Source organism: Octopus sinensis, linkage group LG4 (assembly GCF_006345805.1).
Source record: "Octopus sinensis linkage group LG4, ASM634580v1, whole genome shotgun sequence".
NCBI lineage: Eukaryota > Metazoa > Mollusca > Cephalopoda > Octopoda > Octopodidae > Octopus > Octopus sinensis.
The window spans coordinates 113,887,906-113,906,250 of NC_043000.1; the positions used below are offsets into that span (position 1 = coordinate 113,887,906).

General features: G+C 40.2%; 1 protein-coding gene across 7 annotated transcripts in view; it reads left to right on the forward strand.

Annotated features, from left to right (window-relative positions):
* The window catches only part of LOC115210395 (disabled homolog 1), a 172,906-nt gene that overhangs the window by 86,089 nt on the left and 68,472 nt on the right, over positions 1-18,345 (forward strand). The window lies entirely within an intron of this gene.

Sequence of the window (18,345 nt, forward strand, 5' to 3'; positions counted from 1 at the left end):
CAGAAGAAAAAGCAGGTCAACCCTCGACACCGAGAGCATTGACGGATGGATGAATGCGCATCCAGGCTCAGCGGTTGTATAGGAAGTCGAGGACAAGAAACAGGAAGAAAGAGTGAGAGAAAGTTGGAGCGAAAGAGTACAACAGGGGTCACCACCACCCCCTGCCAGAGCATCGTGGAGCTTTAGGTGTTTTCACTCAATAAACACACACAACGCCCAGTTTGGGAATTGAAACTACGATCCTCCGACCGTGAGTCCGCTGCTCTGACCATTGGGCCATTGCGCCTCCACTTGTTGCTGCTGACAGTGGTTGGTGGTGGTGGTGGTGGTGGTGGTATGAGAGTTGCTGGAAGAGTGAGGGATGTATATCCTATCTTCTGGTTCATCATTATCAACATCTGCTTCAGATACTCTTTTATTCTTTTACTTGTTTCAGTCATTTGACTGCCATGCTGGAGCACTGCCTTTAGTCAAGCAAATCGACCCCGGGACTTATTCTTTGTAAGCCTAGTACTTATTCTATTGGTTCTTTTGCTGAACCACTAAGTGACGGGGACGTAAACACACCAGCATCGGTTGTCAAGCGATGTTGGAGGGGGGTAACAAACACAGACACACAAGCACACACATATATACATATACATATATACGATGGGCTTCTTTCTGTTTCCATCTACCAAATCCACTCACAAGGCTTTGGTTGGGCCAAGGCTATAGTAGAAGACACTTGCCTATGGTGCCACGCAGTGGGACTGAACCCAGAACCATGTGGTTGGTAAAGTTGCTTGATAGTTATGCTGTGTCATCATTTTGTACAGTTCATTGTAGGAACTGAGCTCACTGTAAACTATTCTTGCGATTTCTTTGATGCATTCATGATGGGATGGGTAATAATATAATTCAATTGTGTATTATTTCATACGCATTTCCTAACACCAATTTACTTCATGTATAGATACACATAATGCACAATACTGTGCCAAATGGTCACCAACCCCCAGAAACAGATGTTAAGCAATACCTATATTTTCCTCTCTGTTATCTGTGAAGTTAGAGTATGAACTCTCCATATATCTCCCTATGTAGAACCATTACAAAGAATTACTTGGATCCTCCTCTCTTTTATCTGTGCTTTTAGAATATGAATTTTCAGGATATTGCCCTCCTGTCTCTGAAGAACCATTATGAGCTGCCATTTTCCTGATTTTCCTGTTTTCTCTGCTTAATAGTTTTTATACTGTTTTGTAAATGTTTTGATGCCATTAACAACTGCCTGTCCATCTTTTATTCTATACTTTCATTATTTCAACAGACACATTGCCTATAGTCATCTTTTGTTTACTTCTATTCCATCTCTTTTCATTTAATATTGGATGTTTTGTATCCAATATATCTGGTCTGAACACTGGCTGCTTGTTCTGTTAAACACCTTTCTGGTGTATTTTTTACCTATTCTATAAACACAGTAACATGTGGTGTAGCAATGTGTGTATGTGTGTGTGTGTGTATATATATATATGTGTGTGTGTGCATGCGTGTGTGTGAAGGTATATAGCTTAGTGGTTTCATGTTCAGGCTAAGAATTACAGTGGTGGCGGGGCAATGTTGGATTGTTACTGTTGTACTCATGTGAGGGTGGGGATCCGAAGGGCATCCAAAACATATAGTCTCTCTATCTCTATCTTTGTCTCTAAGACATTAGTGTCTATTGGTAGATTTAACTGCTGTTTCTAGCAGGTCCAGAGACTTCCTACAGGTTATTCATTGACTTGAGGGAACATATGTTACCAAGGGAGGTAATTACTCTTCAAATACCTTCCTTTGTGTTTCAGCCCCTAACTGCTGCCGCCACCACCACCACTATAACCACTACCACCGCCACCACCCCTAATTTTGTTTCCTAGGCAACAGAGCATCCATCTACATGGACTGCAAGTCTTCTAACCATTATCACTAATGCTGTTAGCCAGTCCAGTGCATCGGGTGCACCTCGTCTTCTACTTCACTGCACATTTAATGCATCCATTGTTTGTGGGTTTATTAACGCCACACTACACTGCACACCTGTATCGCTCCATACCTTCCAGCTCTTGGGGTGGTGGTGGTCTTGAAGAGGAAGGTGGTCGTGGCAGTAGCAGTGATGGTGGTGATGTAGTTGCATATAAAATGATGGCATATTTTTTGTGGTGTATGGTGGTGGTGGTGGAGGTGGTGGTGGTGATGATGATGATGGTTTTGGTGGTGGTGGTGGTGTATGGTGGTGGTGGTGTGGTGGTGGTGGTGGTGGTGGTGGAGGAGATGGTAATGCTGGGTGAGTGCGTGGGGTGGGGTGGGAGGACGGTGGCGGTTTTGGTGCTGTTTCGTGTTGATAATGGCATATGGTAAGTGAGATGAGTATAGCATTGTTGATGATGATGATGATGATGATGAAGTGTGATGCTGGTGGAGAAGGTGTAAGAATAGTGGTGGTGGTAGTGGTGATGGTGATGGTGGTGGTGATAGTGGTGGTGGTGGTGATGTTTCATACTGATAGTTTGGTGTTCTTGTTGTTGTTGCTTATAATCCTGATGGTAGCAGAGGTAGTGATGATGATGATGATGATGATGATGATGATGATGATGATGATGGTGATGGTGATAGTGATGGTGGTCGTGGTCGTGATGATGATGGATGCTGTGTTGGCAGTAAATGTATTTTCTTTTACTTCTGTTAACACCTTTGTTGTTGTTGTTCTTGTTGCTGCTGTTGATTTATGATGATGATGATGATGATGCCATGCCATAACAGAAGACAATAATGAGGGTGGCATTGATGATGATGATAACGACGATGATGATGATGACGGTGATGATGAACATGATGTTGATGAAGACGGTGGTGGTGGTGGTGATAATGATGGTGGTGGTAGTGGTGGTGATGATGATGATGCCATGCCATAACGGAAGACAATAATGAGGATGGCATTGATGATGTTGATGATGACAGTGATGATGACGATGATGATGGTAGTGAAAACTATAAGAGGGAGACGGTGGTGATGATGATTTGGGGGTTGTTGACTATGATGAAGATGACGATGACGACGATGCCATTGTTTATGGTAATGATGATGATCTTCATGGTGATGGTATTTATAATAAGAATGTTGTTTACGACAACAACGATGATGATGATTGATGGTGATTGATGACGATTGATGACAATGGAGACAACGGTTTTGCTAATGATAGTGATGTTAATACTCATGATGTTCATAATGATGATGATGGGGGAGGGTATGGGTGGGGATGATGACGATAAGGGTGTTTGAAGCCAAGTTTAGCTGTTGTAGTGTTAATGAGGGAAGCTCTCCTCCTGCCTAAGTGGCACTCATTAAGTGAACACTTAGACTCAAGTTTCCACTTCCTGCATTTCCATATCAACCCAAGACACAGATACATGGTGTGAGTGCGGGTGTCATCTAATTCTTAAATATAGGACACACGCAGAGCAAAGTGGCTGAGAGGTTTCCTTCACAACCTTCAGATCTCAGGTTCAATGTTGGGCAGGTAGCTTTTAACATAACGTTAGGGTAAACCTAAGACTTTTGTATGAAATTAGATATACAGGAGCTGTGTGTGACCCTATCTCAGTGGGGGTCACACCTGTGACTCAAAAATCCACCTTTTGTTACTGTGCCAGGCTGTTTCTGCCTCAGGGTTATGTTAAGGGTATAGGCTGACATGATGAGGTATATTCAGTCATTTCTACTATAATTCAATGAGTAGGTAGGTGGCTCCACTGAATTCTAGTAATTAGACAAATGTACGTGGATGTTCTATTTTAAATGAGAGAAAAAACCATACATATATGTTGTAAAGCAACTAAAGAAGCATACAAAATGCACACACACACACACATGTATATACACATTCACACACATATGAATAATATACAACTTGTTGATGATATATATATACATATATATATATATTTGTGGAGGCGCAATGGCCCAGTGGTTAGGGCAGTGGAATCGCGGTTGGAGGATCGCGGTTTCGATTCCCAGATCGGGTATTGTGTGTGTTTATTGAGAAAAAACGCCTAAAGCTCCACGAGGTTCCAGCAGGGGGTGGTGGCAACTCCTGTTGTACTCTTTCGCCCCAACATTCTCTCACTCTTTCTTCCTGTTTTTTGAGTAATTCTGTGATGGACTGGCATCCTGTCCAGCTAGTGGGGGAACACATACACCACAGAAACAGGAAAACCGGGCCCATGAGCCTGGTTAGGCTTGAAAAGGGCGCATAAATAAAAAAAAATAATATATATATATATATTCGTGGCACAGAAAAAGCACCATTCAAGCGTGATCATTGCCAGAGTCGCCCTACCAGCACATGTGCCAGTGGTACATGAAAAACAGCAGTTGAGCGTGGTCGTTGCCAGTGCCGCTGGACTGGCTCCCATGCAGGTAGCACGTAAAAAACACCTTTTGAGCATGGTCGTTGGCAGTACCGCCTGACTGTCCCTCGTGCCGGTGTCACATAAAAGCACCCAGTACTCTCGGAGTGGTTGGTGTTAGGAAGGGCATCTAGCTGTAGAAACTTTGCCAGATCAGATTGAGGCTGGTGCAGCCTTCTGGGTCACCAGTCCTCAGTCAAACCGTCCACCCATGCCAGCTTGGAAAGCAGATGTTAAATGTTTTTGATGATGATAATGATGATATTTGTCATTGTCATCATGTACCTGAATCACATTGTTAACACTGCAACACAACTTTTCCTGATCATGCACAAGTCCTCCAGCTGCCTTGTTGTCCTTGTCCAATCAGCTCTTGATGTTGTCCATCCATGGCATTTATTTTGCCTACCTCTTCATCTCCTGCCCTCTACTCTTCCTTTTATGGTAAATGTTTTCCAAACTTCTACTCCTTCGAATATGACCATAACGGATAAGCTTTTGTGCTTTCACAATGCTCAAGAGATGTCCTTTTCCACCTCTTTCTTGTTACGCCCATTCATTTATCCGATGACCATTGTAAGAGACTCTTAACATTTTCCTGTAAACCCACATTTCATACACATTGATTGTTCTCGTCAAATTTGTCCAGGGTCCATGCTTTGCAACCATAAATGCCTATTTGCCCAAATGACCACATTCACTGACCTTGTTTTTCTCTTGGTCGGGACCTTTCTGCTGCTCCAGAAGTTATTAACTGTTCCCATAGACAGTGTCACCATGGTTAATGTTGTGGTGAGAGTCACGACAACCTCTGGCGAGAATAGACTGACCGAACGACTATAAATGGTAGCGCTCTGAGCGAGACAGTGAGACAAAGTAGGCATTAGTCACAAGAAGTCATCAGGTATCGTTTTGGTAGTTTGATGGAATATTGTTTGTTGGTTTGTGTATAGTTCATGGAGAGTTTGTTGGATTATTACATTGTTGTTACCCAACTTTGTTATATGTTTAATTGTTACTACATGATTATAGTGTAAAAAAAGTATTGTCATAACAATTGGTAATACAACAGTTAACCATGTCCTAATCTCTTTCCTACATGTGGCTTCCTCATGTCTGTATAAGGAAGGAATTCTAATCCAAGTTGTGTCCTCATGAAGTACATCTGCATATTCTAGTAATTAGACTTATGTATGCAGATGTTCTATTTTCATCATCATCATCATCATCATCGTTTAATGTCTGCTTTCCATGCTAGCATAGGTTGGATGATTTGACTGAGGACTGGCGAACCAGATGGCTGCACCAGGCTCCAATCTTGATCTGGCAGTGTTTCTACAGCTGATGCCCTTCCTAACGCCAACCACTCCGAGAGTGTAGTGGTTGCTTTTATGTGACACTGGCATAAGGACCAGTCAGGCGATACTGGCAACGACCTCGTTCGAATGTTTTTTCACGTGTCACTGGCACAATTGCCAGTAAGGCGACGCTGGTAACGACCATGCTCGAATGGTGCTTTTACGTGCCACCGACATGGAAGCTAGTTAGCTGCTCTGGCAATGATCACGCTTGGATGGTGCTCTTAGCACACCCACTAGCTCGGATGCCAGTCATCGAATTTGTTTTCGATTTCACTTGCCTCAACAGGTCTTCGCAAGCAGAGTTTAGTGTCCAAGTAAGGAAAGGTACGCATAAGTGGGCTGGTTACATCCCTGGCATAGGCCACGAGGTTATGGTCTCATTTGGCTTGCTGAGTCTTCTGAAGCACAGCATATTTCCAAAAGTCTTGGTCACTAGTCATTGCCTCGGTGAGGCCTAAAGTTCAAAGGTCGTGCTTCACCACTTCATTCCAGAAAACATACATTAATGTTGAGATTCCTTGTGGATTCTAATATTTGCAGAGTAAATACATGTGGCCACATTCTTCCTGGTTTGTAATGTTTCACATTCTCTATTAGCATGATTTGTTACTATATGTATAGGCGCATGGTACTGGGTTCAGTCCCACTGTGTGGCACCTTGGGCAAATGTCTTCTATTATAGCCTCAGGCCAACCAAAGCCTTGTGAGTAGATTTGGTAGACGGAATTCTAAATGAAGCCTGTCGTATACACATATATGTGTGTGTGTGTGTGTGTTTCTGTGTTTGTGCCCCCAACATTGCTTGACAACCGATGTTGGTGTGTTTATGTCCCTTTTACTTAGCAGTTTGGCAAAAGAGACCGATAGAATAAGTACTAGGCTTACAAAGAATAAGTCCCAGAGTGTACTGGTTGCTTTTTGCATATTGCCAGCACAGGTGCCTTTAACATGTGGCACTGGTATGGGTGCTTTTCATGTAGCACCAGTGCAGGTGCATTTTTACATGATGCCGGCACAGATGCCGTTCATGTGGTACTGGCACAGGTGCGTTTCACTTGACACCAACACAGGACCTTTGTACATGGTACTGGCACGGGTGCTTTACATGTGGTGCCTGCACAGATGAGTGTACATGTTTGTGTGTGTGTATATGTGTGAATGCATTCTTTAGTTTATTAGTTTATATGTACATATTATATGTACATATTAATTTATATGTGCATATGTACCACTGTTGCTTTACATTCCTCTCTGAAACATTTTCTATTTCTTTAGATCTTGTTTTTCTCCTTTGTGTTTTGAAATAGTCTTCAGGGACAGATTTTCATTTAAATTCATTTCATACCATTTTTCAAAGAGAACCATTCCATATAAAATCGATTCTTCTCTCTTTCTGCCATTCTCAGTTCCAGTCTTCAACACTATATTAATGTCGGCTCTATGTTTTCTTCAAACATCTATTTACAGAATTTTAATTTAAATGCCAGCCAAAACATTACGAGCCTCTATGTGGTTGCTCAACCTGCTAGAAATAGTTAGCAATATCTATCTCAAGTCACACACTACACTTTTTAAAAAAGGAAGCAAGGATTATGTTGTTGTAGTTATATAAAAAAAAAGACAGGATGGTCATTGATGGAGGCCCTGTGATTGTAGGTCTGCTTCATTTCGTCTGGGGTTAAATGATAACGATAACAACCACATTGACCTCGCTTCTCTTGGAAGTTGAAAGGGTTATAGACATTAGGCACAGGAGTGGCTGTGTGGTAAATAGCTTGTTTACCAACCACATGGTTCCGGGTTCAGTCCCACTGCGTGGCACCTTGGGCGACCAAAGGCTTGTGATTGGATTTGGTAGACGGAAACTGGAAAAAGCCCATCGTATATATATATATTTGTGAGTGTGTGTGTGTGTTTGTGTGTGTGTGTGTGTGCATGCTTGTGTGTTGGTGCTTGTCCCCCACCCCTACTATCGCTTGACAACCGATGCTGGTGTGTTTACATCCATGTAACTAAGTGGTTCAGCAAAAGAGACCGATAGAATAAGAACTAGGCTTACAAAGAATAATTCCTGGGGTCGATTTGTTCGACTAAAAGTCAGTACTCCAGCATGGTCGCAGTCAATGACTGAAACAAATAAAAGGGTAAAAATTAAAATATATATATATATATTATATATATATATATATATATAATATATATATATACAGTACTGTTTCTACTTTGCTGTGGATTTTCTCCTTTTGCGGTGGGGAGGGAGTTTGGAACGTAACCCCTGCTATATTTGAAAGATTACCATATTCTTATAACATGCAGAGGTGAGTTGTGTATGCATGTACATGCACGCATGCATACACCAACACACACCAACACCAACACACATACACACACACAGCATTATCTGTTAATCAGTAAACGTATCTGAAGAACAAAATCCTTTATTTAGGAGGTTCTTCATTTTACAAAAGAAAACAAAAAAACAATGCAGCTTGGTGAAAATCCAAACTTATGAATGCAGAGTTCAGTTCATGTGCAGTCGGTGTTTGCATATATGTACTACACACACATGCATACATACATGTACATATATGTGTGTGTGGTGTGTGTGTGTGAATGTATGTGTGTATGCATATGTGTGTGCATATGTATGTATGTATGCGTGTATGCATGTATGTGTGTATATATGAATGTATGTGTGAACATGTATATGTATGCATGTATGTATGTATGCGTATATGTATGTATGTGTGTATGTATGTATGCATGTATGTATGTATGCATGTATGTATGCATGTATGTATGTATGTATGTATGTATGTTTGCGTGTATGCATGTATGTATGTGTGCATGCATGTATATATGTATGCGTGTATGTATGTTTGTATGCATGTATGCATGTATGTATGTTTGCATGTATGTATGTATCTGTGTGTGCATGTATCTATGTACCTGTATATTACATGTATGAACATATGTATGTATGCTGTTTGTATGTATGTATGTGTGTATCATTCTTATCACTGAAAAATGGTGAAAGAATCACTTTTCCAATTGGCTTTGAAGTAAATTTTAAAAAATCCAAAAACTACATTGGACTTGAAAGAGATCCAACTTCCTAATTATTCCAGTAACAACCAGGCGGGAGTAGACTGGTGGAATTGGTACAGTGTTGCAAAAAATCACCCGGTCTTTATGTTTCATGTTCAAATTCAGCATTGGTCAAATTGAACTTTTATGCTATTGGGGTCAATAAAATGAAACCACGGGTATCTACAAGAATTGACATAATGGATTATTTTCCTTTCTGCTAACTTCAGGCATTGCGTCTATATTAAGACCAATTCTTAGACCAACTGTGTGTTGGGTTAGTGATGCGGTTACTTCAATGGATGTAAACAATGGGTCTGTAGTATCATTATTAGGAAAGATGTTGACAATGTCAGCATCACTTGATGCCACAGAAGCACATCATACGTGTATGTATGGATAATATTTTAGGGTTTCATCTATCTTATATGTTATTTATATTTCAGTGTATAGCATCTCGTTTTCTCCCCATCCCTCCCCACCTCTCTCTCTCAACATATATATATATATTATGTATATATATATATAGATAGATAGATATAGATATACACACATATATATATGTATGTGCCGGTGGCATGTAAAAAGCACCCACTACAATCTCAGAGTAGTTGGCATTAGGAAGGGCATCCAGCTGTAGAAACATTGCCAGATCAGATTGGAAGCCTGGTGCAGCTACTGGCTCTCCAGACCTCAGTCAAACTGTCCAGCCCATGCCAGCATGTAAAACAGACATTGAACAATGATGATTATGATTATATATATATATATATATATATAAATATACATACATACACACACACATACACACACACACACACACACACATACAGTGGTGGACTGGCCAGGTTGCTAGCTTGACCAATGGCAAGTGGAACCCTGTGCCATTAGAGTCCATGTATGGGGGCCCAGTTTAGTATCTAAGGAACCCATCCCCTCAAGTTTGAGAATTTTTTATTCATTCCTGGAAGAATGCATTAATTATTTCAGCTTGGCTGTGTTTGTAGACAGTTGAAAAGAATATTTTTAACAAAAAAAAATAATAATTAAATGATAGTATTGGAGCTCCAATGCTCCTGTGTACCAAATCCATTCACAAAGCTTTTGTTAACCCCAGGCTATACTAGAAGACATTTGCCCACCCAAGGTGCCATAATAGAAGACACTTGTCCACCCAAGGTGCCATGTTGTGGCATTCACTTGGTTACATCTGCCTCAACATTACTTGTCCAGTGTCTGGATATTGCAAGTCTGTGGAGTTAGGATGAAAACCTACTGTCACATGTGGGATGGATCCACCTGTCAACTGAGTCCATTGTGAAGATTGTCTTGCTACCTTCTTTTGGTGGGAAGCACAAGCAGTGTTCATCTGTCTGGTGGCCTTAGCCAAAAGGGTTGTGTGATTGACCAAATTAAAAGGCCTACAGACAGATCCTTTACTCTTTGGCCAATCCCTCATCAACTTTTTGGAGTTTCACCTGTAAAGGGAAATGAGGGTCCAGAGGGAAGTTCTGCCTCCCAGCTGGCACCTGTGCCAGTGGCACATAAAAAGCACCATTCAAATGTGGTTGATGCTTGTGCTGTCTGACTGGCTCCTGTGCCAGTGGCGCATAAAAAGCACCGTTTGAGCATGGTCATTGCCAGTGCCACCTGACCGGCCCTCATGCCGGTGGCACATAAAAAGCACCCGCTACACTCTCAGAGTGGTTGATGTTAAGAAGAGCATCCAGCTGTAGAAACTTTGCTAGATTGGATTGGCGCCTGGTGCAGCCTTCTGGCTTGCTAGCCCTCAGTCAAACCATCCAACCCATGCCAGCATGGAAAGCAGATGTTAAACGATGACGATGATGATGACGAGAGTGGAAATCATGGTTTGAGTAAATGGATCTACTGTGAGCAGAATGCCCTTTCTTTGGTGCTCAGGGTAACTATAGTTTTGTGGGGTTTTCCACAATTACACGTTGTTGAGATTTATTGTTCCCATTGTTCTTTTTACATATTCCTTCTTGTAGTCCCACATTGTACCATTTCCAGTGTTTTTGCGAACCCTTCTCAAAGAGGGGGGAATTGGTGTTTAAGGAGATCTTGGATGGTGTGTGTGTATGTGTGTGTGGAGGGTTTCTTCGATTATCCCTAGGGTGGTCCTCCGATACAGGTAGCCTGCATCACTATCTTTTATTCTTCTATTCTTTTATTTGTTTCTGTCAATTGACGGCAGCCATGCTGGAGCACTGCCTTTAGTCGAACGAATCGACCCCAGGATTTATTCTTTGTAAACCTAGTACTTATTCTATCAGCCTCTTTGCTGAACCGCTAAGGTACGGGGATGTAAACACACCAGCATTGGTTGCCAAGCAATGATGGGGGCGGGGGGCAAACACAGGCACACAAAGACACACACACACACATATACACACACATACACACACATACACACACACACACACACACACACACACACACACACACACACACACATATACAATGGGCTTCTTTCAGTTTCCATCTACCAAATCCACTCACAAAGATTTGGTCTGTCCAAAGCTGGTGGCAGATAAAAGAAATCATCATCACCATCATCATCATCACCACCACCACCACCACCACCATCATCATCATCATCATTAAGGTGACAAGCTAACGAAATGCTTAGTGGCATTTCATCCGTTTTTTACATTCTGAGTTTAAATTGCGTTGAAATTAACTTTGTCTTTCATCCTTTTGGATCAGTAAAATAAGTCCCAGTCGGGTACTGGGGTTGATGTAAATGACCAGCACCCTCCAACCTCAGAGTTTAAGGACTTGTGCCTATAGTGTAATGGACTATTGTTGTTGTTGTTGTCGCTGCTGTTCTTGTCGGCGGTGTGTTGCTGTGTCTATTTCTGTTCTATCTTCCACCATTTTCAAAGTCCTGCTATGATTTCATACGGACTGTCAACAACTACAGCAGCACCAAAGCTATGCTAATAGTAGCAGTAGCAGCAACAGCAGCAGTAATAGAAGAAGAAGAAAAAGTAGTAGTAGTAGTAGTAGTAGTAGTAGTAGTAGTAGTAGTAGTAGTAGTAGTAGTAGTAGCAGCGGATGTTCTGTAGTAGTTTTGTTCTAAGCTGAGTTTGGTAGAGGAAATGATGGTCTTGGAGAATAAAGTACCAAAGAACAAGGCAGACCACACACACACACACACACAATGTGTACACATATATATGTATATATAAATGTAGATACATATATGTATATACATATGTGTGTATGTCATATATATATATATATATAATATACATATATATCATCATCATCATCATCGTTTAACGTCTGTTTTCCATGCTGGTATGAGTTGGACGGTTCAACCGGGGTCTGGGGAGCCAGGAGGCTGCACCAGACTCCAGTCTGATCTGGCAATGTTTCTACAGCTGGATGCCTTTCCTAATGCCAACCACTCTGAGATTGTAGTGGGTGCTTTTTACATTCGACTGGCACAGGGACAAATTTGGGTGGCATTGACCACGATCAGATGGTACTTTTACATGCCACTGGCATGAAAGTTAGTTACGGCTGTGCTTGCATCGACCCCATTTGGATGGTGTTTTTTACATACTACCGGCACAGGAACCACAACTACAATTTCCATTTGATTGTGATTTGATTTCATTTTGATGTTGATGTACTTGACTCAGTAGGTCTCCTCAAGCATGCCATGTCACCCTACAATCCAAGGGTACCTTTTGAGTTGGTTGGTTATGCAACACTGGTGGAGGTTACAGCTGTGATCTCACTTTATTTGCTGGGTCTTCTCAGTCACAGCATATCTATCTATCTATCTATCTATCTCTCTATCTATCTATCTATCTATCTATCTATCTATCTATCTATTTATATATATATATATATATATATCAATAATAATTCTCTCCCTGATATAAACTGCAGTTTCTGCGGGATTACTTGTAATGCACATGGGTGATTGGGAGAAGGTGCGAGCCCTAACTCATCTGTATGAATTTGGAAGTACCAGTTTTGGGATATTAAATTTGCTCAATGGCGCTTGGTCAAATGAATATCTTGATTACTAGTGCTATCAAATTTATATTTGAAATACTATACTGATGACGGAAATAAGGCATGAGTAATTTTACATATCTTTAATCCAGAAACGCGTATATAGTTAATCAAAGCCGGATGGATTCGTTATTTTTTTCTCTTTGCCTATGTGAGTTGAGATTATTGCTGTCTGGGAGATATCTTATGGTAGTAGAATAGTATTTAAGTGCTATTTCTAAATTTCGGTATGTGGTGAAGCAATTTTGCTAAACCCTAATTATAATTATGTTTATAATTTAAAAAATTTTTGTATGGGTATGTAAACAACAAACAGATGTATTAGTTTAATGCTCGGGAAGTGAGAAAGTCTTTTACGTTTTGAGCCTGTGCTCTTTGACAGGAAGGAATGCAGAAATACACAAAGAGAGAAAGTCAAAAAGGTTTAGTGTCTAGCGATCTATCATGGCGAATGCCAGACAGAGGGGTCACACAGGAGAGCTAGGAAGAAGGGGAGATAATAAAGTAGTGGTGATCCCAAAATGAAGGTGTGCATGCATGTGTAGGTGTGTGGATGATGGTGTAGGTGCTGGGAAGTGGTCAGTGCTAGTGTGTGCAAGATGGTGTGATGTGGTGTGGTGTGGTATGGTGGTGGTGTGTGGTGTGGTATGGTGGTGTGGGGGTGTGGGGGAAGCAAAGGTGGGGTCACATGCCTTCAACATATATATAGTTCAGAAACACCACACCACCTCACATTTCCCACAAGGACAATGCTGTACACACCTGAAGAACTATAGAAGTGCTGTGGAAATTGACATTGTTTAAACTATAATAGTTAATCTTAACAATTTCCTTTGTAGGTGCAAAATCACATGATAGCCACTCCCCAACTACCCACACAGCACATACTCTCACATAGTCAATAACATACCTTACATGCTCCCACCTACAACATACACAATAGGGGCTGATAGAGTTTGTATATGGTTGCTCAATTTGCTAGAAATAGCAACCAAATCTCCCTCAAATCACATCACACTGTCTTAACTCATTCATCACTACATTTCTGTGTGTTTTAGTTTTAAAAATTATTAAGAATTTGAGGAGATAAAGTACACATAATTGATTTTGTCTTAATTAATTCTATGATGGGTGTTTCTTATTTGAAATTATAGTCAGGCATTTTTAAATGTGGATTTTGTACCATGGCAACAGGGGTGGTTTTAGTTAGTATTAAAAGAATTTAAATAGGGAAAAGAAACATGATGGAAAAGGTGGCCCACAGCTCCCTTCACATACATAAAAGAAGGGGCAATAAGGGTTGGAATCTCTATGTTCATAAATCTGCTGGGTTAGAGGACGAAGGCCAGACTACAACAACAATCACAACCTAACATTGCAACCAGTGGTGGACTGGCCAGGTTGCCAGCAAGTGGGCCTCTACGCCATTAGAGTCCATATATGGGGGCTCTTGTAAGTAACTAAGGGGCCCACCCCCTCAAGTTTGAGAATTTTTTATTCACTCCTGGAAGTATGCTTTATTTCAGCCTGGCTGTGTTTGTAGACAGCTGAAAAGAATACTTTTAACAAAAAAAAAAAATACAATTAAATGATAGCATTGTAGTTGCGGGTGGGCCTCTTTGTAGTAGCAAAAAAAAAAAAAAATTAAAACAACACAAAAAAAATCTCAAAGCCAAGTAAAACAGCTATAGTGTATAGAGATATGATTGAATACTCATAAAAGACAATGCTGCACTCAGATGTGCAACAGATGGTGCAGGAGAAATTTACATGCAACTTGAAAAACATGACAACAATGATCTTGATGATGATGATGATTGGTGTAGTGAAGTCTGTCTTAACCTTTTAGCATTTAAGCTGATCATATCCAACCTAAATATTTTACCTGTTTTTGTTCAAACCAGCCAGATCCATCCTCTTTAATGTACCCTACAATGTCATTCTAAAAATAAACTCAGCAAGTGTCCACCTAACAACTGTCCACCCAGCAAGTGTCCACCCAGCAACTATCCACCCAGCAAGTGTCCACCCAGCAACAGTCCACCCAGCACATGTTCACCCAGCAACTGTCCACCCAGCAACTGTCAACCCAGCAAGTGTCCAACCAGCAACTGTCCACTGCTGTATTGCAACACCAATTTGGTCATTATTCAATGATAGCTGCAAAGATTAGATCAGGGGGTTCTCAACCATTTCTTTATTTTTTGACCCCTTTGATTCACATTTTACTCTACTGGACCCTAATATCCAATGCTTTAGAAAGTCCCAGGTGTGGCCGTATGGTAAGAAGCTTGCTTCTCAACCACATGGTTCTGGGTTCATTTCCACTGCATGGCACCTATAGCTATAAGCTGACCAAAGCCTTGTGAGTGGATTTGTTAGACGGAAACTGAAAGAACCCTGTCATGTATGTGTGTGTGTGTGTGTGTTTGTCCTCCCATCACTACTGGACAACCAGTATTGATGTGTTTACATCCCTGTAACTCAGCTATTTGATGATGATGATGATGATGATGATGATTCTTTTGGAAGCACAAGGCCTGAAATTTGGGGGTAGGGATTAAGTTGATTACATCGCATGCTAACAATTCTGCCAGTTCTCCACCTTTAATAATAGTGATTATAATAATAATAATAATAATAATAATAATGATAATTTTTGCCATAAGGGCAGCTGGGGGGAGGAGATTAAGTCGATTACATCAACCCCAGTGTTCAAATGGTACTTAATTCATCGACTCCAAAAGGATGAAAGCCAAAGTCAACCTCGACGAAATTCAGAGCATATTGACGTGCAAAATACCTCAAGGCATTTCGTTCAGCATGCTAACAACTCTTCCAGCTCAGTACCTTAAAAATAATAATAATAATAATAATAATAATAATAATAATAATAATAATAATAATAATAATAATGATAAGATGTGACTGAGAGAGGAAATGTGTCGATTCTATGGGACTTCCCCATGCAGACCGACAGGACTATAAAAGCTAATAAACCAGATATTATTATAAAAGATCAGACAAAAAGGATGTGTTTATTAAGAATTTGACAAGATTAGTAAATATAAAAACCTGCTGAAAGAAATTGAAAAAATGTGGCATCTCAAGGCGACTACAGTACCAGTGATTGTAAGATCTCTAGCAATGATAAAAAAAGGTACTGAAACCTATTTGAAAATGATTCCAGGCTTACCATCCCTACAGGAAGTGCAAAAAATCGTATTAACTGCAACGGCTCATGTACTGAGAAGAGCACTATCGCTGTGAAAATAACATCCTTCCATGAATTTATTTATTTATTAATTTTTAAATACATATTTTATCTGTGAATTTGCACGTGTAATCTGGGAATGCATACAATGCCCTTCTCTGCCCTAGGTGTATGGAAAACACTCGGCGAGAAACGGAAGAAAATTTGAAGAAAGAAGGAAAAAACATAATAATAATAATAATAATAATAATAATGATAATGATAATAATGTTTTTCTGCAACCAATCAGTTACGTTTATTAGTGAATAAAGCTGAGCTTTATTTCCCCTGAGGCTTAAACCTAGCAAAGTACTTAGAGCTCAGACTACTTTATTAATAAACCGGTTCTTTCCACTATTTAACACCTGATCTGTTGGCTGACTAAACAGTCATAATTAATAAATGATCGCTAATTGACGAGCACCGGCTTCTTTTCATCTCCCCAATTAACGGCATTTTTTGTATGAATTAATTTTCTTCATATCATTGTGGTTTTCTTGCTTATTAATTGATTTTATTTTATGGTTGTTGTTGTTGTTGTTGTTTTTAGTTATTAGCAGAACTGGACAAAGCATTTTGGAGTGTTTAGTTACATCCATTTACGTTCTGAGTTCAAATCCCTTTCAGGCGACCATTTGTCATTCATTATTTTTGAGGTCAATAAACTAAATCTCTGATTGAATTCTGGGATCGATGAAATCTGTTGTTATGCTTCTTCCCAAACAGTGGCCCTGTGCCAATATTATTATTATTATCATTATGTAGGTAATGAGCTAGCAGAATCATTTCTGTGCCAGGCTAAATGCCATGTGGCACTTCGTCCATCCTTGTGTGCTGAGTTCAAATTCCACTGAGGTTGACATTGTCATTCTTCCTTTCAGGGTTGATAAAATAAGTACCAGTTGAGCACTGGGGTTGATGTAATCAACTTAACCCCTAGCGCTTTGACAGAATTTGAAACCATTATTATTATTATTATTATTCTTTTCCAGTGTCCTATTTTGGTAGGTTCGCTTCTGTAATAACATTCCATTACATGTTCTATTGTCATTTTGAGTTCATTTTCTCCTAAACTTTGCAGCAGTATTTGGATAATGACCAGGTCCACCTGCTACCCAGTGCACACTTGCTGAGCGAGAGACCTTCACTCAGGCTTCAGTTCTCATCAATATATATATATATATAATATATATATATATATATATATATATATATATATTGATGAGAATATATAACAAAGAATAACAAAGTGAACTCATCATCATCATCATCATCATCATCGTTTAGCATCCGCTTTCCATGCTAGCATAGGTTGGACGGTTCAACTGGGGTCTGGGAAGCCAGAAGGCTGCACCAGGCCCAGTCTGATCTGGCAATGTTTCTTCGGCTGGATGCCCTTCCTAACGCCAACCACTCTCGTAAGTGTAGTGGGTGCTTTTACGTGCCAGACGAGGCTGGCAAACAGCCACGATCGGATGGTGCTTTTTACGTGCCACCGGCACAGGGGCCAGGCTAAGCTGGCAACGGCCACGATCAGATGGTGCTTTTTACATGCCACCGGTACGAGGCCAGTCAATGATAAAAAATCTACAGATGAGGAAAGACATTCTACTACAATGTTCTTGATGATGAAATTAACCTCTCTGTCTATATATCTACCCTCTTTGTAATGTTGCCAAATGAAATATGTATAAAAATATAGTTTGTCCATTTAATTAAAAAATTCTATATGTGGCTGAAGATTGCTCGACATTTTAAAACTGATTTAATACTTACAGTGTTTAATAAAATGAAGTAGCATGAAACAATTGTACTACACTACCTTGGATATCCTTGTTGCTTATTTTGATTATAATCACCCCATTTGATTTATATGGATAATACCATACCAAATTCTGGTGCCTTTAACTTTAGTACCATATTCATCTGAATCTAAATTTTGCTGAACTTATTTATATATATATATATATATATATATATATATATATACTGCAGTCGTGGCAGATACTGATGTCATGCAAATGGCACTCGTGCCAGTGGCATGTAAAAGCACCCATTATATTCTTGGAATGGTTGGCATCCAGCCACAGAAAACCATGCTAAAACACACTGGTCAAACAATCCAAACCATGCCAGCATAGACAACGGATA